The 22,184-nt window shown below is 48.6% G+C and overlaps 1 protein-coding gene across 2 annotated transcripts in view; it reads right to left on the reverse strand.

Moving 5' to 3' along the window:
- Nucleotides 1-22,184, reverse strand: part of LOC126516715 (glycerophosphocholine phosphodiesterase GPCPD1-like) — a 176,992-nt gene that overhangs the window by 117,181 nt on the left and 37,627 nt on the right. The window lies entirely within an intron of this gene.

The raw sequence follows: 22,184 nt of genomic DNA on the forward strand, positions 1-22,184 counted from the left end.
ACATCATTTTTTCCCCAAATGGTCATTTACCAAATATACAAAATGTCGAGCCCGTCCCCCCATTTGGTGTTCTAATAAATTAAGCCACAAATACTAAAATATTGCTCTGAAGCTCGCTGTTACGTGCTAACGACTTGCGGAGATAAATAAAAGAATAAAAAGAAAAAGGAGATGGAGCATCGTTATCATGAAAGCAAACGGGGTAAACGCGCAGCGTGGAAAAGAGCCCTGTGTGGCAATATGAAAAACGAGCCCTGTCACGCGAAAGAAACCACGAGCGAGCGCGAACACACAAGTACGAGGCTAGAAGAAAGAAATAAAGAAACGAAAAAGGCGTGCAATTAACTGTTCACGGCCACGTTAAGAGTGCCGACTCGAGAAAACAGAACTCCCGAAGGGGTCCTCCGTCTGCAAAAAAGGTGGACTACAGCCCTTCAAGCCGAGCCGGCAGAACCGGCCGCGAGCTGCCTTGCATCGGAATTGTTGACCAATCCATCACCACGCCACGGTAAACACATCGTCGCTATCACATCCTTGCCGCATGTATTGCGGTTTAGGATTGCTTCCGAGTCAGCCAACTAACCGCGAGACCCAGCCCGTTGCGCAAACGCAGTATTCGATGACGGGGCTTATAGTTCCCGACATATAATACACGCTCTCACTACATAGAGTATTGGGAAGGAAAAGATATATTTTGCCTTTGGGACCTGCGACCTAACTGCTCAGAAGGTTAGTGCTACGTTATCACAAGGCGCTAACATATGGCAATAGTCTCTCGAACACGCGCTGCCATCGTCATTTATTCGTACCCGTAGTCCACACTCCGCTTACATAACTCGAGTATTTCAAGGATGTATCACCAGGAAACCGTAATACAAATCCGTAATGAAAATACGTGCGCGCTGGTGAGAGAAATTTTAATGATGGGTGGCGAGGTTAGCCAAGCGATAGGTTTGGTATATGCTACTACAGGTTTAATATACAGGGTGGCAGCTAACTTTAGCCAGAGTTTAAAAGTATACGCAAAATTGCCGCGCGACTGGCCGCTCGAGACACACTGCGTGTATTCGCGGGCTTCTCACGCTAAAAAAAAAAAAACACGCTTTATGTATCACGTATTGAGCAACAGTAAGCTGTATCGAGAGTTTTTCATGTAGCTTTGCAATTTTCTCATTGACACATTTTTATCTAATTGTGATATTCGAGAAGTTGGTTGAGACTAGTTATGCAATTAGGCGGAATGCAAAAAAATAACCTGGGTATCTCCAAGCGACGGCAAACGACATTAACTTGGTTCTGTCCAAGATAATGCTGTTGTAACAAGCATATGCACATCACGGGACAGCTGTGCACCATACGCGCGTGTTCGCGGGGACGCGCCAAATCGGGACCGCGCGGCAAAGCAACAGCAAACAGCGCCGTGCTGCAGGTGCGAGGCAGCAAACACTTCTGGCACAGAGATCGCAAACAAAACAAAACAAAACAAAAAGAAAAAGAAAACGACGCCCCGGGCGACCTTCTCCGTAAGCAAGCAGCGCATAACAAACACGACTCGCGGAACGCGCGCATGCATACAGCTGACGAGGTTCGGCTGACAACGCGCGCTCTGTCATCCCTGTAAACACGTGGACGCGCAGAGCGAAGAGACAAAACCATGGTCTGGCACACGCTTGCGGTGACAGTGTTGCCCCCAGTGAACAGCCGTACCAGGCACGCTGCCAGCATGCCCGTCGACTCGGACAATAATAAAGCCTCGAGCGATTCATATATGTTACACATGTTCGACGGACCACGCCCACCCACAGAGCTGTATGCAGACCACGGGGAGATAAACGTTCACGTAATTCCGATTACGTAATCATTAAAAAATTAAATTACGGGATTTTACGTGCCAAAACCCCGATCTGATTAGGAGGCACGCCATATAGTGGGGGACTGCGGAAATTTGGGCCACCTGGGGTTCTTTAACGTGCGCCTAAATCTGAGTACGCGGGTGACGAAATACGGAATCCCAATTACTCTCACACGCAGTCGCCTTCAAGCTTAGCCACAGCTTATAAGCTGCAGCGTGCAACTGCCTCAATCGCAGACCGCATTCGTGGACGAGAGAGAATTCGCGACGAGTTTAATGGGTGCAGCTTGCTTTAAACGACTTCGAAGCCAGGTGCACGGCTATAAGAAACGCGGCTGCGAAATTACTCATACGCATAGCGTGACAGTAGACGTGCGAAGCGCAACTTCTAAGCCCCGCGCATGACACCCAATGTACAGAATCCGGTATACCTGAAACGAGCGGAGTCTCGAAACGTGCCGAGTCTAAGCGTCTCGGAAAACGCAGATGGGCGCTTTTGCACCTAGCTCGCAGGGCTTGCATGCAGGTTCCCTTGGCTATAGACTCGAGTTACTGCATCCGGTAGGAAGCGTGTATACAGAAACAGTAGACCGTAGCCCGGGTACACACGCCTCCTGCCTATAGTAGCGACTGCGCTGTTATCCAACGACAGGTCATGCATCAGTTGTCGCGATCCCTATATATGGAGGCTTAGAAGGATCACCGTTCCTGCCATTCAAAGGCAATGCACGCGTGGTACCCGAGCGCATGCGGACAGCGGTATACGCGTATAAAGTGAAACAAACGGCTTATTCGGTTGTGCGAAACCAAGGAGGTTAAAAAAAATAAACTTCTGGAGTGGAGATGATGTCCCAAATGTGAAGCCAGCCGCCGTCATCTTACGAGAGGAATCGATTAACGTCGGCATTTGGCGGAGAACAGGAAGCGCTTCTTTTTTTTTTTTTCACTTCGAATGACTTTCACCAGGCCAATTTTTCCGTACAGATGCTTCTCGATGTGCCTGTCTGTGTCGCTGGTTTCACGATAAAGCTTGCAAGTCTTGGCAACTTGTATCGGAGATCAGGGTGTCACGATACTCAGCCGATGGCAATATCTTAAAAGCACTTCCTGTTGGGCTAGTTGGTAGCTGTTCATTATATATATATATATAAAGGTAATATCTTAGTCCGAAACAGCATTCTAATATTTTCGGATTAGTCTAGAATTTATATTAACAGATCCAGAGCAGTTGAACTGCTATCCTGTTCTCCGTGTATTTCAGCGCACTTTCAAGGGTGAAGTAGGGGGCAAGCGCTGGCTTCCCCTGTGCTGGTAATATTCTGCGAGGGCAGTCACTCGAAAATTTCTTTTTACAATTTCGTTGTGCTAAAATCGTTTTGACTACACGCTCCTTCTGGCTACAAAAAAGTTCGCCCAGAGGAAACGTGCAAACAGCACGGTCTTGTGGCGTTTTATCTCCGCACAGCATACAGCCGTTCCCTCCGGCACGGTCACTTAAATTTATACTTCAAACATGCAAGGAGCGCGTACGGATATAAACTGAAAGAAATAAGGCAGCACGATCCGAGTAGCTCCGCGTACGGACTATACCAGGTTATTTGCGGCTATTAGCTGGCTATCAGCATCGTTTACGGGGTGTGCAAAGCGTTAAGACCAACGTGTTCGTTTGAGGGTAAAGCCCCCCATATATTATTACATGTTATATATTACAGGTAAGTTTCAAACTTGCGCCATACCCTCTTTCCCGCTCCCCACCTCCTCTCATCCTCCTCTTATACATGGAGAGTCGCTATCGACCCCAATATGTTCGAAACCATGCACTCAACGCGCGAGCAATAACCTAATAGCTTCTAGTTTTTCTCGTACTGTATTTGTTATCACTACTCGTTCTGAAACTGTTTCATGCAGTAAAACTTATTCACGCGTACCTCGGCGTAAACCATGCTTTACATGAAAAAAAAAAGCTTTTGAAACCTTTTCCGTGCCACGTGACCACGCGCCAATCACGCAAGGGCACTGACGGGAGCGCGCGAGGATGAGTAAGACGGCGGCTAAATGAAAGAATGGCGCTACCTTGAAACTTATATATAGGTGCCTAAGCGTATAAGGCGAAAAGGCGGGGGGTACTCTGTAAGTGTCCACCTCACTTGGACATGTCCATTTCGTCTGCGTCTAAAGTGCAGATGGGTTGGGGGCGCATGCCTCCTCCTCACACCGTACCCCAGCCCAGCCAATAACTTCAGCAGCAGGAGGTGAAATGGTCATGGCTACTCTGTCCTAATCTCTGGTCCAAATGTGAATTAAACATAAAATGTAATAATATTCTTGGCGAATTGTTCGCGTAGTCCAAATCAAACCGCATAAAAATCAATTCGAACAAGAGTTATCAGTTTTCTAGATAAAAACAAAACAGTTAAGTTGCAAACTGCATTAAACTATGACAAGGAAATCATTGACATCGTGAACGAGCACGAAATTCCTGGTGGTGTTTTCACTTCGCAGCTAAGTTGGGACAGGCAAGTCGAAAATGTATGCAAGAAATTTCTGCATAGCCACTGGTGTGCTTTGTCGCTGTTGGCACTTTCTTCCGGTAAAAGCCATGGTGAAGATTTTCTTTGCTCTATTTGCCCCCCATCTCAGTTACTGCACATTAGTATGGGCCAATATAACTAAAAGAAACATCACGAAACGCAAGGCGCCCAACCCGGAACCTTTTAGCGACACAGAGGAGGAAGAAGAGGGTGACATAACCGAGGTCAACGAGACCCCGTCCGCCGCCTCGGCTTCCCCCGTCAAAAACGAGGGTAAACTGGAAAAGACCCTGAGTAGGATTATGGAAATGCTTTCCGCCATAGAGTCGAGAGTAACGCTATTAGAAAGACCTAGGGCTCAGCCCAAAAGTAGACAAACAATACCTACTGAACCGCTCCCGACTGGATCAAATACCGACGGGGGCGCCAAAGGTTTCTAAAATTTCAGAGTAAACAAGATGGCTATCACAAATAACAATACCGTTAAAATTTGGCAGTGGAACTGCGCTAGCTTCTAGAGGCGCAAGGCTCCGTTAGGTCAGCTCGTCAGATCGGTGACAGACAAGCCACAAGTCATTTTACTGCAGGAGACGCTCGCGGAGAAGGAGATTACTCTGTCGGGGTATCGTGCAGTAGCGTACAAAGGCGAAACGGGGAGAGGCATCACCGCCTTAGTTAAAAAGAGCGTTTCTTTTGTGGAGCACACCGTTCCAAAATATCGTAGCGGACTAGAAGCACAGCTGATCGAGCTCGTGCCCAGTAGATCGGGCAACGCGAATGTCTTTATTCTTAACGTCTACAGTTCGCCTGCAGATAAGAACAGGGACTTTAATGCACTATTCCACTCCGCAATCAGGGCAGCCAGAGACGCGCCCCTCTTAATTCCGAACACGGAATGGGGATACGGGTTTAACAGCAAGAAGGGCACTAACTTAGCCGCACGTGCAGCCTATTTTAACCTCACGCTTGTTACAGATACTAGGTTTCCCTCTAGAAGGGGTAATTCGGTCAGTCGAGACACAACGCCAGACCTCACATTCTTCCGAAATATCGAGGGCACGTGGGATAATCTCCAAGAGGACTTGGGTAGTGACCACTACGTTCTCGATATCGCGGTGCGGGTCAAACCCAAACCTCCGGTCAAATACGAATACGTCGATTGGGATCTTTTCCGGAAAATTCGAGCCGAAACCGCCCCCTCAAGCGAATCCTACAAAGAACTAATTGCCAATCTTAAACAGGCCGTCAAAAACGCGACCAAAGAAATTAGCACAGAACTGGAGGTCCCCAAAATGGACTCGCGGTTAGCGCATCTCCTGGAGGCTAAACACGCTCTTAGAGAGAGGTGGAAAATACAGAAATTAAATCGCCGACTGCGAGCAAAACTAACATCACTAAACAAGGAAATAGAGTGCTATTCCAAGCAACTGGCTCTGCAACAGTGGGACGAAACGTGCAACGAAACGGACGGTCGCATGAGAAGAGGTAGTAAGTGGAATCTGCTTAAAAGCCTCCTAAACGATAAACAGTCCCGAAATGCGCTAAATCTCGCCGTCGATAGGGTCATACATAAACAGGTCACCTCGGGCCTCACAAACGATGTAATTGTCGACGACCTGGCGCGAACTTACCTACCCGTCAAGGAAGGAGATTCGCAAGGCATAAGCGCGAGAGCGATGTACACGGGACTACACAGGCCAGAATTAGACGAACCTTTCACGATTTCAGAAATCAGAGACGTACTCTTCAACCTAAATGGAAGATCGGCCCCGGGGCCAGACGGGGTCACCAACAAGCTCCTCCGGAACCTGGACGACAAGGCCATCGAAATCCTAACGGCAGAGATAAACGAGGTGTGGAGCTCGGGGCAGGTCCCGTCGGAATGGCGCACCGCAAAGGTGGTGCTCATCCCCAAACCGGGGAAACCTCCGCACATAAATAACCTGCATCCCATCTCTCTAACATCGTGCATTTGCAAAGTGGCAGAACATGCAGTGCACAATCGAATCGTCGAACACGTAGAAAACCACGAACTATTTAGGCATAATCTAATAGGTTTTAGAAAGGGACTCTCCACACAGGACGCAATGCTCCTCCTGAAAAGATCTATATTCGATAACGAGACGCGGGACGTACGAGGTATCATTGCACTCGACCTCGCTAAGGCCTTTGATAGGGTGGCTCATGAACACATCTTGACCGAAATTTCCAATCTCAACCTAGGGCGGAAATTCTTTAATTTCACTCTCTCGTTTCTATCGGAAAGGAAAGCGTCCCTTCGACTGGGCACGATCTCGGGCGGTCCTTACGAACTGGGCAACTGCGGAACCCCTCAGGGCTCGGTCCTATCCCCGCTGCTATTTAATATCGCCATGCATAAACTGTCCGAAAGGCTGGCCGCACTCCCAAAAATAGGACACGCAATCTATGCAGACGATATTACAATCTGGTCCCCGGGGGGATCTCTGGCCGATCTAGAGCAATCTCTCCAGGCGGCCATAGATGTAACGGAAGAATTTCTTACAAGCACGGGTCTCAAGCTGTCACCGACCAAATCCGAACTCCTCCTCTACAGACAGTCGAGGCAGGGCGTTAGGAACCTCGAGCCTCTGGAAACGCTGCCTGTCAAAATTACAACACGAGAAGGGCACCCCATTCCGAGGGTGAACTCCATCAAAATTTTAGGACTTCTAATCAACGCCAAAGGCTGTAATGCAGAAGCTCTAAACAAGCTGGGTGCGCAGGCGAAAAACATATTAAGACTCATAACTAGAATCGCAAACAAAAGGGGGGGACTCAAGGAGGACAACCTACTCAGGGTCTTCCAAGCTTTCTTCATCAGTCACATTACTTACACGGCACCGTACCTAAAATGGAGCAAAATTGAAAAGAACAAACTCGACACGCTCATCAGGTCCGGCATCAAAAGAATACTCGGTATCCCACAATCTGCTAGCACAGTAAAACTACTTCAACTCGGAATTCACAATACCACAGACGAATTAATTGAAGCGCAGTTTATTGCACAGATCTCCAGGCTTTCGTCAACTAAGCCGGGAATCAAAATTCTCGATGAAGCTGGTCAACTCCCTATACAGGCACCGCTCGACAGACACCCCCTGTCTAAATTAGCCCGTGAAGGTATAAAGGTTGAGCCCGTGCCGAGGAACATCCACCCAATATATAACGAAGGTCGCAGAAGAGCGCGGGCTAGAACCATCCTTCGACGAATCGATCCTTACGGGGCAGACGCATTCTTCGTCGACGCCGCCAAATATGGCAGCGAAGACAGGTTTGCAATCACGGTCGTTGACGCGCGCGGGACACTTATCAGCGCCGCATCAATTTACGCTAAACACGCGAATGAGGCGGAGGAAACCGCGATAGCCTTTGCTCTTCAAGCCGCAAAAGGCCCGGCGACCATTTTCTCCGACTCGCGCACGGCGGTTAGGGCTTTCTCGTCCGCTCTAGTTTGTAAACACGCAGCCGACATCGTCAACAGATCCTTTCGTATTACTACGCGAGAACACATTGGAGGTCATACATTAGCGTGGTTCCCGGCGCACGTGAACGATGTAACTAACCAAGCGGGTTGCAACCCTAACGAGCGGGCCAACTGCCTGGCGCGTGAATTCACGAACCGCGCCCGAGATAACGGTCCGGCTCTCCCGCAGGATTGCCCCTTCAAAGATAATCTTACGACCTTTCATGAAATTACATCACATTACAGACAAAGCAGGAGAAAATTCCCTCCCCCCAGCCCGAAACTGAACAGGGCTCAGGCTGTTACTTTCAGACTTTTACAGACGAGATCCTACCTCACCCCTAGAGCGCTGAGTTGGATAGACCCGAACTTCCCGCAATCGTGCTCCAAATGCGGTCACGCGTGCTGCTCCTTCGACCACATGCTCTGGCTGTGCCCGTACAACGCGGGCTCCGACTTTCATAACAAGTCCAAGTGGGACGCCTTGCTGAAGAGCTCGGATTTCACAAACCAACTACAGGCCGTCCAGAGGGCCAGCGACGTCGCGGAGAGTCACCACCTCCCTGTCCCGTCGTGGGCGGAGCCAACAACTTGATCGGGGAGCCTTCGGTCCCCCCAATCGAGTTCCTCAGGACACTCTAATAAAGTTCTTGTCACTGTCACTGTCAAACATAACGACAATTTTACTTCAGAACAACAGTTCGTCACATTGCAACTCTTGACTACTACTACTTCATCGCAGAACGCTTTTCTGAATTTCAGTACTATAAGAGCAGATAACTTGTAGGATTATCGCATACTCCACTCGTTTTACTTCTGTAACGCCATTAAAAATCTTATCAATGTTTCATCTTGACGAAGAAACCAGACACATGTACCCGTAGTTCCGAGTCCTTGACTTTGCTAATATTTAGAAATAATGATAAATTACAGTCCCTTCAACATAATCTACGCCCCATATTACACAACGAACGTATAAGAAACTACACGGTTAAGGAATTGAAAAGCTACTTCGTATATTTGCAATAATTTCTCGCTAGCTTTTTTTTAATTTACCGATGTGTGTGTGTGTGTGTGTGTGCATGCGTGTGTGTGTGTGTGTGTGTAGGCATGCGTGTGCGTGTGTTAAGCAATGGTACATTAAATTATCGCACCTTAGTTTTCGTCTATTTGTTTCCATATACTATTTGCACGAACAGTCGCAGATGTAGAAATGGCTCTTCTAATCTGGTGTATTGCTTGACATGACATGACAAGAACTTTATTTGAGTCTTGAGGGACTGAGACCTCGGGGAGCCAAAACCGGAGGCTCCCGAAGATCAAGTCGGTGGCTCCGCCCACGATGGAACCGGGAGATAAAGTCCCGCCGCAATGTCGTGGGCCCTCTGGACAGCCTGGAGTTGAATGTGGAGATTGCTGCTCTTGAGAGATTCCTGCCATTGTTCTTTCGTGATGAGTGGAGAGGCGTTAAGGGCTGGGCACAGCCAGAGCATGTGGTCAAAGGACTTGCACTGAGCTTTTTACGTTAGTATTGTTATTTCTGTACTATGTACTACGCAATGTTATTGGATTAATTGTACCGGTATTTTTGCTAATGTCTGTTTTATAGGATTGAAGATAACAGTTCTAGATATAGAAGTTTTCTTCTTCTTTTAAACAAGTATATTTGCATTGTTTGAATGGCTATTGGTATTGTTATTCTTTACATTTATGCTGAAGGCCCTGTGTGAAAGCTATAAACACTACTGTAAAAATGTTCTGTAATTACCGATTCACCTTCGGATTATACAGCATTTTTATTTATTATTTTTCCCAGATGTTCATGTCCGGGTGCACGCACGCAGCTGCCCTGTAGAGGTTTATGGGCCTATTCAAGCTGCTGATTCAGCCTTTGGCCCATGTTCCTATCCAGGATGCTTTCTGGAAAAATAAACGTGAATTGAATTATAAATACCCCCGACCGGCCGAAGCTTTAAAGGGCTCCTCACCAGGCAGGCCACATAGCAAATTTCGGTTATACGCTGGAAGTTGTTACGTGCTGTTGGAAATCTCAGTGCTGACGCCCGTTCTTGCAAATGGGTCGCAAGCCCCAAGGGTAGCGTTGGCCTGGCGGCCTGGGGCACTGGAAGCATCCGAAGGTCCCGGCAAAGCATGAGTCGACTGGTAACAGAACAACTTGTTTATTCTAACATCGCAAAAGAGCGGGCGGTCAGGTCGACCGAAGTGAGAGACGGGAGAGCACGTAACTCAACAGAAGAAATCGGAGCCTCTCTCTCGGCGTCCGGGGGCAGCTGCTCTTATACTTTCGCAGTTGAGGGCAAGAAGGAAGGCCTCGTGACGAGACCACGTGACGGCGGGTACGGACAGACTGAGAGACACGTTGAGACGAGTGTAGTGACGCATCGCCAAGCTGGCGCCTGTCAGACCTCCTCGCTTCACACTTGGGGAGCTCCTCTCCCCGGCTGCCGCGCTTTGACAAGCGTGGGCACACACACACACACGCACACACGAAGACACGTGGCACTGAAACACGCCTGGACGCGCTTGGCGGGGAGACTGCGGGAGCTCCGAACGGGCCAAAATGTCCGCCGCTTTGAACGAAGCTCCGGCGTCCGTTGCATCCGCGCCGGCTATACCGCGCGTTGTAGGCGAAACGTAACAGTGCCCTCTTAGGAGCGTCCGACCACAAGAATTTTTCAAGTCGGCACATTATTAGCCGAGATAGAAATACTTCAGTACCGCGAACCCATGATTTCAGGAAGCGAGCTCCACTGCATAGCGAGACACTCTCTCCACTCGCCCTGTTGAGAATTGGTAGCGACCGTCGCGCGTTTCGTGCAACCGTGGTTGGGGGCCCGGCGACGCACCAAGAGGGAGCCGGCGAACGGACGAGGCGGCGCCCCGCTGGGCTGGTGTCCCGACCGGCGCCTCGACCCGCAACCTGATCCGTGCCCCGTGTTTTCGGCGGACCGCCTGCTGGGCGCGAATGGCCGGCGCTTCCGAGAAGGACGAAGGCGTCGGTGCGGCCAACGGACAACTCGTATTTTGTATTTTCTTTGCTCTTCCTTTTCTAGTCACTGCGATGTCTTTTGTAAAATAAACGTTCAGTCTTGAAGCGAACCCCGACGAGTGAGAATCGTTCCTTCGAGGCTCCTGCGTGCGCGGCCGCTGTGTACGCCGCCGCCCGAAAGAGACTCACGCAGCACTTTTGTTGTAGTCGCACTCGCGAAGTGACCTCCACAGAGCGTTGGTCGTAGCCTTTAATTATTCTACATTTTCTGGTGCCGAAACCCGGGAGTGCTACATCTGGAATAACTTCGCCTGCATCATGGAGCGACTACAAAGGAAGCAAGCGGCCCTGCGACAAGCCATCGACACTACCATCGCAGCGGCCAGCACCTTACTTCAAGCGACAGAAGCATCAACCGGTGAGCTTGAAGAACATTTCGACATCCTTCTTGAACAAGCTGAAGAGCTTAAAGCAGTCAACGACGCTATAGAAAAGAAAGTGGACCTACAGGAGCTCGACACCGTATTAACAGAGTGCGCTGCGTACAGCTTGAAAATTTGCACCTTGAAAACAAGGATAAAGAGGGCACTGAGAGGTGGAGCCGCGAGCGAAACGAGGTCAAGTACACGATCAGAAACAGGAAATAACTCTGACCACGTCGCACAGTCAGGTTCCGTCCAGCATGCAGTTACGACGACTCTTCAGCTACCGTCGACAACAACAAGACTTCCGAAGCTAGAGATCGCCAAATTCGACGGAAACCTGCGCTCATGGCACAGATTCTGGAATCAGTTAGAGTCTACCATCCACAAGAATCCAGCTCTACATCCAATTGACAAGTTTCAGTACTTGACGAGCTATCTTACCGGCAAAGCAGCAGCCGCTATCGACGGGCTACCACTCAGTGACCGAAATTATGAAATTGCAGTGAAGACATTAGTCGAAAGATTCGGAAAGGACGACGTTATCATTGAAGAACATATGTCGAGGTTGCTCAACATCCGACCTGTCCATAACATCCTCGACACCGAGAGGCTGCGGACCCTTTATGATGAGGTACAGACGGGGGTTCGGAGTCTCGAGGCATTGGGTGTGGCGTCGAGCACTTATGGAGTGCTTTTATTGACAGTCCTACGGAAGAACATCCCGAATGAGCTTTGCCTCAGTTACTTCAGACAAAGGACAACATCTGCAGTCGCGCCAGGAGATGATCTCCGAAATTTCCTCAGTTTCCTCAAGACCGAAGTAGAAAGTCGAGAGAGGGCCGAAAGTGGAACCCGTCAACAGCTGAGCACCGACAGGCTGAGTCGCCCGATCCGCAAGGATATTCCGGAAAAGAAGGCGTCCGCGTCGGTTTTAACTGCCGTCATGAAAGCTGAAACACTGTGCAAATTTTGCGAAGCGAGCAGCCACTTAACCGCCGACTGTGATGTTGATTTGACTGTGGATCAGAAGAGGACAATTGTGCAGCGGGAAAGACTCTGCTTTAGGTGCGCCAAGGCAGGTCATCGAGCATACGAATGCCGCAACTCAAGATGGCTGAAATGTAAGAGATGTTCCGGCCGGCACGTTGCAGCCCTGTGTAACCTGAATCGACCACCAGCAACAGGAAAGTCGGTAGAGAAGACTGTACTCACTGAGACAATCGTACAGTCTTCGCTACAAGTCGAAGGCACCAAGAAGAGAACCCGTGTCCTTCTGCAGACGGCTCAAGCGTGGGTTCAGGGTAGGGAGAAGCGAGCGATGGTCAGGCTGATGATTGACGGCGGAAGTCAGCGTACCTTTGTCAAGAAAGAGGTTTCACAGAAGATGGGACTGCGTGTGATGGGAGAGGAGACCCTGAAAATAATGACATTTGGAAACGACAAGCCGTCTTCAGGAATGAAGTGCCGCCGAGTGGAGTTATGGCTGTGTAGTCAACACAACGAAAGAAAGGTCCGCGTTGAAGCGCTCGAGATCCCACAAATCTGCTGCGACATCGTGCCAGCACCTGAAGCTTCCACCATCAACTACCTCGAAGAGCAAGGTCTCGAACTCGCCGACAGTACGCAAGATGGAGCAGAGATAGGGCTGCTGCTGGGATCCGATTACTACTGGGAGGTCACAACCGGTGGTGTCAGGCGCCTGGACAGCGGTCTCGTAGCCGTGGAGACCGTTTTTGGCTGGACCCTGCAGGGGACAACGCACACCACAGAATCAACAGCAACGTACGTGTCCACTGTGGGAGTGTTGCGCGTGGCTGTCATCGGCGAGGAAGACCAAGACGACACTGCTGCTCAACTGAAATCGTTTTGGCAGCTCGAGCACATTGGCATTGTCGACGAAGGAGAGGCGGACGTGGAAGACAACCAAGTTTTGCGGGAATTTAGGGAGAACGTCTCCAGGAACAACTGCCGATATCAAGTTTCCCTTCCCTGGAAAGAAAATGCTGGCGATTCGGCAGACAACAAAGCCACGGCTTTCAGTAAGCTCCGGTCGTTGACGACAAAATTTGTGAGCAACAGAGTACAGGAGATACAAGCACTAACTGATCCCGCTGTTTGGAAACATTGCCCGGGGAGAGAAAATCCAGCAGATCTGTTGACACGGGGCATGCTGCCCTCCCCTTGGGTTATCAGCCAGAGCTGGTGGACGGGACCGAAATGGCTAAAAGGTGTTCAAACGTACGACGCGATGCCTTCACACGTCCCTAAAGCTGAATGTAGCACCGAAGAGCTCCGTAAAGTTCACGTGCTGAACACCGTGACGCTGGTAGACAAAATGCCTCTCATGGATCTTGAGCACAAGAGCTCAATGACACGGGTACTCCGTGTCACCGCATGGGTTATGCGCTTTCTTCATAACGCACGGAACGCGTCAGAGAAGCGAAGGGGAAGCCTGTCAGCGGAAGAGTTAGCACAGGCCGAGAGTTACTGGCTGAAAGTATCACAAAGAGAAACCTTTGGGAAGGACATCCATTCTCTAATCTCTACTGGGACACTTAATCGTAAGTCCGCCATCGCGGGTCTGACTCCATTCATTGACAGCGACGGCCTATTGAGAGTTGGAGGCAGGCTACAGAATAGCGCGCATAAAGAAGAGACGCGGCACCCAGTTATTTTGTCCGCTGTGCATCCCTTTACACGCTTATTGGTGGCCTGGGAGCATAGGCGGCTTTTACACGCTGGAGTAAGGGACACTCTGACTCAACTTCGCGAAAGATATTGGATCCTGCGAGCAAGAAAGGCCGTGAAGAAAATCATTCGTCATTGTGTTCCGTGTCAAAGACAAAGCAGCCGCCCCGCGGATGAGCCGTTTGCACCGCTCCCATACGACCGTATCCGCGAATCAGAGCCATTTGAAATTACTGGAGTGGACTTCGCAGGGCCGATATTTTATACCGAGCTTGGAAATTCTTACAAGGCCTATATAGCCCTGTTCACATGTGCCACCACGCGAGCTGTGCAATGCTGTAGGACCGACGTGCCCATAAGATACACAGCGGCTACACAGTAAATAAATTACGGGGTTTTACGTGCCAAAACTACGCTTTGATTATGATGGTCGCCGTAGAAGACTGTGGGCCACTTCAACTCATTAGACAGTTTTCGTTGGGCGTCCGCAACAGCTCCGCGTACGCAGTATACGGAGAGCGAAGTGCCTCGAGCGGCCAGTCGCGCGGCAATTTTGCGTGTATTCCCAGGGCTTCTTTCCCACTCGGGAAAACACTTTCACGTAGCACATATCGAGCAACAGAAAGCTGTATCGGGTGTTTTCCATGTCACTCTACAATTTTCTCATTGACACCTTCCATCTAATTATAATATTTGAGAAGTTGATTCATTACTTAAGACTAATCACTTAATTAGGCGGAATGCAAGAATACTCCGAGTATCTCCAAGCGACGGCAAACGACATTACCTTGGTTCAGTCCAGCTACGGGGCACTTGCACATATTTAAATCTTGGTGAATGTCACGACTCAGAGTCCATGCATTAGCTCCTCCTGGGCAATGACATAAGGGGTTGGAGCCTGCATGGTGCCTGGCTTTCGCCAATTGCCGTCGTGAACGAGACAAAGGCCTGATGAAATCAAGCAAAGGGCAGTAATTTAATGCGATCTCTCAGGAACAAAGCAACGTGGCGTTATTAAGTAGTAGATGACATAGATGCGACTATGTTAGACTGAAAAAGTATGAAAATGACACTTCCAAAGAACAGGTGTTAACAGTGCAGAACAATTACGATGTGCAATCGTATAAAACGAACAATTATCTACATATGTCCATCGTTACAAGCTAAACTTCTAAACAGTAATCGGGAAAGCAAACATTTAGAGCCCACACAATCAAAGTGACGTATACATTAAACCGGGCGCTTCGACAGACCGTCCACACCGATGCTGAGTGACCCTCGAAGTACAGGCATGCCGGGCGTTCCTATCAGGACATGGCATCCCGAGAGCGGCGCACCAAATTCTCAAACAGATCCCGCAAAATACACCAACCCCATCTCCCCGCATCCACTTACTCTGGACCCCTGGTCATACCTCGCTGCCGGGTAACGAACGCGCACATGCGGTTGCCCGAGAAATTTCCCTCCGGGCGACTCGGCGTGGTGAGGCGACTAGTTCAGAGTGGGGGGATCCCTTGCTCCGTTACAAAAACATACTCCGTCATTATACACGCATTCGGCGCACCCACGCCGCACCACCGCCGTCCTTCTCGCGGGAGGAAGCAATGGCATTACGCCAGTTACAAACCGCAACTTTTCCAAATCTTGTCTCTCCAAATAAATTCTACCCACACTGTTATGCAGATCGTTGCGCTGGCTGTGGCAGCTCGCCCACAATCTTCCACGTCACGATTGAGTGCACTGAAAACCTCTTTCCTCCCTTGCCAACTCTCCTTTACCCCCTACGCAACAAAGAGCTGTGGGACGATGCCCTCCGCGACGGACCTCCCGAGGTCATCCGAGCTGTGATACAACGGGCTCGAAACATCGCCGGAATCATCTTAGGGACCCTGGACTGAGGGTTCCTCCCACACTGCTCTCGCCATTCAAGTATTATTAATAAAGATGTTTTACTCTCTCTCTCGAAGTAGGCGCCCCGATCGTCGGCGGCTGTTCGTTGTCGGGGCACGATGTCGGCGGCTTATTTTGCCCGGGAGATGCTCGGCGTTCATTTATCGTCCCCGGGGCAGACTGGTGAAGTGTCGGATCGGCTCGTTTTTACAAACCTCTCGTAGGCGTCGGCATTCACCTCTTGCCGTCTAGACGCACACACGGATCATACACGCGCACACTGGTTCTTGCGTGGTTCAGACTCCAGTCGCGGTCACCTTCACCGGCAGTCAATTTAATCGCACACAAAACAATAGCTGCGGACGAAGACGGCTTCACGCAGTCCGGGCGTGCTCCCGTGGAGGTTCATATTCTGCTAGCGGTCACCTTCACTGACAAGCTATATAATAACGCACAAAACAACAGCCACGGACGCACGGGTGCGTAGCCCGGGTGCGTGGCCTCCATGGTTTCGACTCTACCAGCAGTCACATTCTCCGGCGAACAATCTAATCCCGCACAAAACAGCCATGGACGCACATAGCTCGACGTGCTCTGGATGTACCAAAAATAACGTTCCCCACCGTTTACGCGAGAAGGCGCGACACGTCAGATATGCGGCCCATTCTTGAAGAAGCGATGCTTAAAGGGAAGTTTTAGCTCGGGTGCTACAATCTAAATACATGTAAAAGGAGAATTCGTTTTTCTCGGCAGCCACTGCAACAAATTTAGCGAGGCTTGTTGCATTTAAAAGAAAAACTTAAAATCTAGTGACAGTTCGTTTCGAATTTTATGCGTTGCATATTGCCATCACTCAGTTCAGCCCTTGGGCGCGGCCGGGCAGCCACCATTGACCTTTAGCGCAACCACGTGACGTGACGTCACGACAGCCGGAGGAAAAGCTGGGCCCCAACACAATATGCAACGCATTCTTGGCTTAACCAAGCTAAGCCTGGCCATTTTTTGATTGAAGTCGTCAATGTTCTTATTTAAAATTGACAAAAATCGAGTTTTAGGAAAAGGAAACTATCGAGTTTACAACTCAGTAACTCATTAATGAAAAATGATATCACAATTCTGTGAATTGCATCTAATAGTACATCTAAAGCGGACAAAATTTATATGTTACGCATGAATCTCAAAAAATTTAGTAATACGAAAATACAGAAGCATAACTGTGAGTCGGCCTATAGTTGGAACAGATTCATTTTTAAACAAACTTTTTGAGCGCAAGACGAACAGGGACAAAGAAAAGGAGCAACACAAGGACGAGCGCTTTGTAATAACTGGTTTTATTTTCGAAGAACCACCTGCTTAAATACCTACAGATCTGCGCGATCCAGTCAACAGAACAAGCGAATAGCGCATATAAGAACACTTGTGATAAAACGCCGCGGATCAGCGCTACCCGCGGCATTTTATCACAAGTGTTGTTATATGTGCTATTGGCGTGTTCGGTTGACTGGATCGCGCAGATCTGTGAGTATCTAAGTAGGTGGTTCTTCGAAAATAAGACCAGTTGTTACAAAGCGCTCGTCCTTGTGTAGCACCTTTCCTTTGTCCCTGTTTGTTTTGCGCAAAAAGGAAGTTCGTTTAAAAATGAAAATACAGCTTTTGCAGACCCTTGTACACAACGTAACAAATTCACGCAAGATATAAGATGACATACGAAATTTGTCCACTTTCAACGATTTAATGGGCACGGTTTACAGAACCGCGATATCTGTTCTTGATGCAGAGCTATTAATTAGTAAACTTCGTGCTCCTATTTTTTTTTTCAAACTTTCGAATTTAAAAAAAAAAAAATGTTTTTAACAAAATTCAGGCTTTAATTTGAAATTCCGCTTCCTAGAGTCACTAGGATTTAACTTTCTCTCTCAAATGCAACAAATTTCATTAAAAGCTGTCCAGGGGTTATCTCCGAAAATCGTTTTTGCATTTTACATGTATTTGAATAAGTCGCGTCGGAGTTGGGCCCGGGTTAAAGCGTCCTCTTAATATGCGTGTACACTTAAGAGGCGAGGAGGTGTAGAATTGAAGAAATAACGCGACTTTTGTGACAATGCATGATAGTGGGACACCCTGCATATATTGCCATCACTTTTTTATGGCTGCGCATAAAGTTTGATGACATTACAGCGTTAAATATGGTAAAACAATCTCGGCACATCTCAGCACGCATCGCTACGAGCGTCGAAAATCCTGCACAGTTTCGTACTCACAGCCTGTGACTCCACATTTTCCTATCTCCTACTCTGATGACATTGTCTGTACTTTTTCAAATGTTCCCATTGGTTACGTATTGCATGCATAATTTTCACCCACTGGTGTTTTGCCCCACGAGATGTAGTCGCGCTTGAATTACGCGACCATAATTTATGTCGCTGCTCATTGGTTTGGAGCCGCATTTCAGCCTCGCCATCGAGACCATATAAATTGGCCTTGGTCTAGAGCGCTCGAACGTACCTTGGATGGATCGATGCTATGAGCGTCCCCTTTGAAACGGGGCGGTGCGTTGGGGCACCAGCTCTTTTTTCTTATTGTGCCTAAAGGCAAGTTTGTTGACGACTGTACTGTGCACTGAATGCACGTTAGAGAGCGCCAAGTAGCGAAAATTAATCCAATCTGTTCGGGGAGTGCTAGATTTCGACGTGATTTATGAGTTGTTCCGCAAATCTGCGGAATCGGCATTCCTATATAGCGCTTCTGTATATCTCCGTATACTGCAACACGCAGCCGCCAGGTCGGCCTCATTCATTCACAGGCTGCCATTACGCATGTTATTGATATTATTTTTTAATCGGAAAGTCTGGCCTGCGGCATCAAAGTGCGATGGAGGGAAGTGAAATCAGTTCGCAGAGAATTGGCCTTGTTAACGAAAGCGGGAATTCCCTTCAGGCAAAGGTCGCCCAGGTCGGATGTTTCCAATCAGCAAATGTCGGGGCCTATTTCAGGAAGCTGTAGGAGGATAGAAGTCATTCCTGACGCCGTAGGCACGTGGTTTCTTCTTTATTCTCTCTCTCTCTCTCTCTCTCTCTCTCTCTCTCTCTCTCTCGCTCGCTCGCTCGCTCGCTCGCTCGCTCTCTCTCTCTATCTATCTATCCATCTATCTGCGAATTTCTTTAGCCGAGAACCATGCTTAAAAATTATTCAGGTGAGACGAGGACAGAAACGGGAGCATTCCGATATCACTGCTAACCAACTTATTTTCTTGCTTTCATAGAAACGCAAATACTTTGCACTGTAAACAAATGTTCACATAATTACTTCAGTGCATGGTTCCGCTGTAGCTCCTCAGCGCACCGGTGGAATGACAGTTTAAAAACAAACTTTTTCTTGTGGGCTATAGCGGTAGGGAGCTTTGCGTAATCGCCGCGGTATAATCGCATGCCTTCTGCTGACGCTCGCCGAAAACGATGTGCTCTAAAAGAAGACGTCGCTCGACTTCACCGGGGACCACAGCCACTATACAGAAGGCATCCACGGGTAACGGATGGGATGCAATTCTAGCGCGGAACCGTAATGCGGAGCAGCTGGTTTCGAAGAAAAAGAACGCGCATTTCAACAGGGATAGAAAGGAGAGAGAGAGAGAGATTGTGAAGAGGAAGAGGCGCTATTTGCAGCTATCCATTAGAATGCACGTTTCAGCGCCTTGAAAGAAAGAAACAAGAGAAATGACTCGCAATGTACCCCCGTACATTGGATTAGATCCGAGTTGCAGCGGATGCAGCTCTTAGCTCACCGCCCAGAGTTCAGCGCAGCCCCGACTTCCAGCCAACGTATGCTTCCAGCGCTGTCTTCGTATGCCCTAGTTTCGTTTATTAGAACACAGCAAACAGTTTCGCGACGCTTTCAAGCGCAGACGGCGGCAGTTGTCAGCCGTGTCTCAGTTATTGCCCTAACGGCGGCAGCCGCGAGGCAAACAAGAAGGGCGATGACCCCCCCTTCGCCACACCACGTCGCCCAGTGCTCGAGCATGCAAACAAGTTTCGCGTGCCCCTGGGTGCCGGAAAGGAAGAAAGTGGACCCCGCCGTCAACACGAGCAACAAGGTGTCCCTCTTCCTTCGAACGCACGAGTTTGACCTAATCGTCCCTCAACGGCAATCTCTAGCCCTACACGAGTTTGGAAAGAGGCTTTCCTCCCTTCGCAAATGGATGCTTATAGGACTCAATGCACCTGGCTACCGTTTTATCAATGCCAGCTAACACGAAGAAACAAGGACGTTATACGTAGCAACACACAGTTCCCGCAAATGTTGAAAGCCAGGTAAATTCCGAAGGGCTTAACACCGTGTTTCCCCTCGTTCACCTAAGCAGTCGACTCCTATTTCAAGAGGGGATGCAGCGGGAAAGCTTGGCGCAACGCCGGACTTAAAACCATCGCCTTTGTTACCTGGATTCCATATCCGCCTTCCGCACGGCTTGCCTCTGCACGGTTTACCACGTCGTGACGTAACCCTCATATGTTCATATATGCCGTCTACGGCTGTGCGTCCGTCTGTGCGCGTGTGTTTCTAAAAGCATCTCGAATTAGTGTAAAGCTTGTCTTCGTCAGTTGCCTTCCTCGTGCTCGCGCGTCGAACGGACTCTCTTCATGTCCTCGCATTTCTACTCTTTGCTTTTGTGCAACTCTGGCTAACTTGTACGCCTTTTGCTTCTCATCCACCTAAACTTTACCTTTCCTCAACAGCTTTAGTGAATGTATAACTTCCAGCAGTATTCTGTATGAAATGTTTCTCATCGTTACTAGCGCGTCGAACCTACACCTCCTGCTTATATTTTTTTGGCTGTTGAGCACGGAGATAAATGAATACACAGATAAAAAAAACAGGTGAAACAAAATCAATAGAAAACTTTACAGGTAAAGAAACGTAAGCACGGACGGTACCAATGCTTAGTGACCTCGCGTTTCAGAAATTTCTTAAACGATTCTACATTGACCGTTCAGTCCAACTCCTTCGATCCATTCCACATCAACAAACCCCCCTCTCTAATGCAACATAGTAACCTAGCCAAACACTATAAATAAATAAATAAATAAATAAATAAATAAATAAATAAATAAATAAATAAATAACGCAAATCGCGACAGGGCCTCAGGCGATGTCGCACAATTCGCAAAAGCTGGATAATTACAAGATACAGATTACCTGTCTTGTAGCCAATCGTATCGCGAGACTGGACTCAAGCTCCGTATCCTTTTCATTTGTTTTCTTTATTATCATTCTAAAGGACAACAAAACTCCTACCCATTGAACCTTCCACTCGCGACCCGCAAGGAAGATCGCCCTGTGTAATACGTACCTCTTATTAAAATTTTCTGGCGCTTTAAGAAATGCACCCCAGAGGGCCGGCTACTCTAAAAAAAAAGAAAAAAGGAACTGTTCGAAAGTAATGCCCATCATTTCCGTTTCCTCATTAAAGCATATACCAAACGTAAATGTGCTGACTATGCTTACAAACTGCTTAAATTTCCTACTTGCTTCTCACGTTTCCTTTGTACAAACTTCAACCCGTCACCCAGCTAGGCAATCAGCGAGGAGAAACAACATGCGCACATTTACTGCACAACTGGTTGTCGCAGCATTCCTATTTAAGGCAACTGCCCATGGCGACAGTGCATCAGATAGCCGCCTTGCAAGTTCTTGTTAGTTGTTTTTTTTCTGTCTTATTCTAAGCCACGCACCGACACCTGCTCTGTTCCCGAGAAAAGTGTGTTAAAGTAGGCGGAGTTCATTGATAGCGACACAATTCCCATACTTTCAGGGCCAGGCAGGAAATCGTCGTGCGATAAATGTCCCGAATATATGATTACACACCTGTAACGCGACTCCCCCCAATCTTATGCTGAGGGCCGAAAGGTTATCGCCGCAACACACAATTATTCTCATTGTTCTCGCATGTCACACTTCCACGCAGGCGCTTGCCACAGTGAACTCAGGGGAGTCCATATATATTAAAGCTAGAGCTGTTGTGGACCCAGCACCGCAAAACATTTGTTTTTGTATTGTATTGATTGTACTGGTCGATCGTTTAGCCTTCCAATGCAACGGAGATCAGAGACGCCATAGTGCAGAGCTACGTATTATTAATCCGAAATCCTGCGCCAAAACAAGGTGCACGCGCGTCCTTAGTACATTCCGCCCCCATCAGAATGCGAACGAGGCTATCGGGATTCGTACATGCGACCTCGTACTCAGCATTACATAACCACGTAGCTATGTAAATGCGTCGACATAAATGAAGAGCGCTCAACGGACGGCA

The sequence above is a fragment of the Dermacentor andersoni genome, chromosome 1 (genome assembly GCF_023375885.2).
Source record: "Dermacentor andersoni chromosome 1, qqDerAnde1_hic_scaffold, whole genome shotgun sequence".
In the NCBI taxonomy this organism is placed as follows: Eukaryota; Metazoa; Arthropoda; class Arachnida; order Ixodida; family Ixodidae; genus Dermacentor; species Dermacentor andersoni.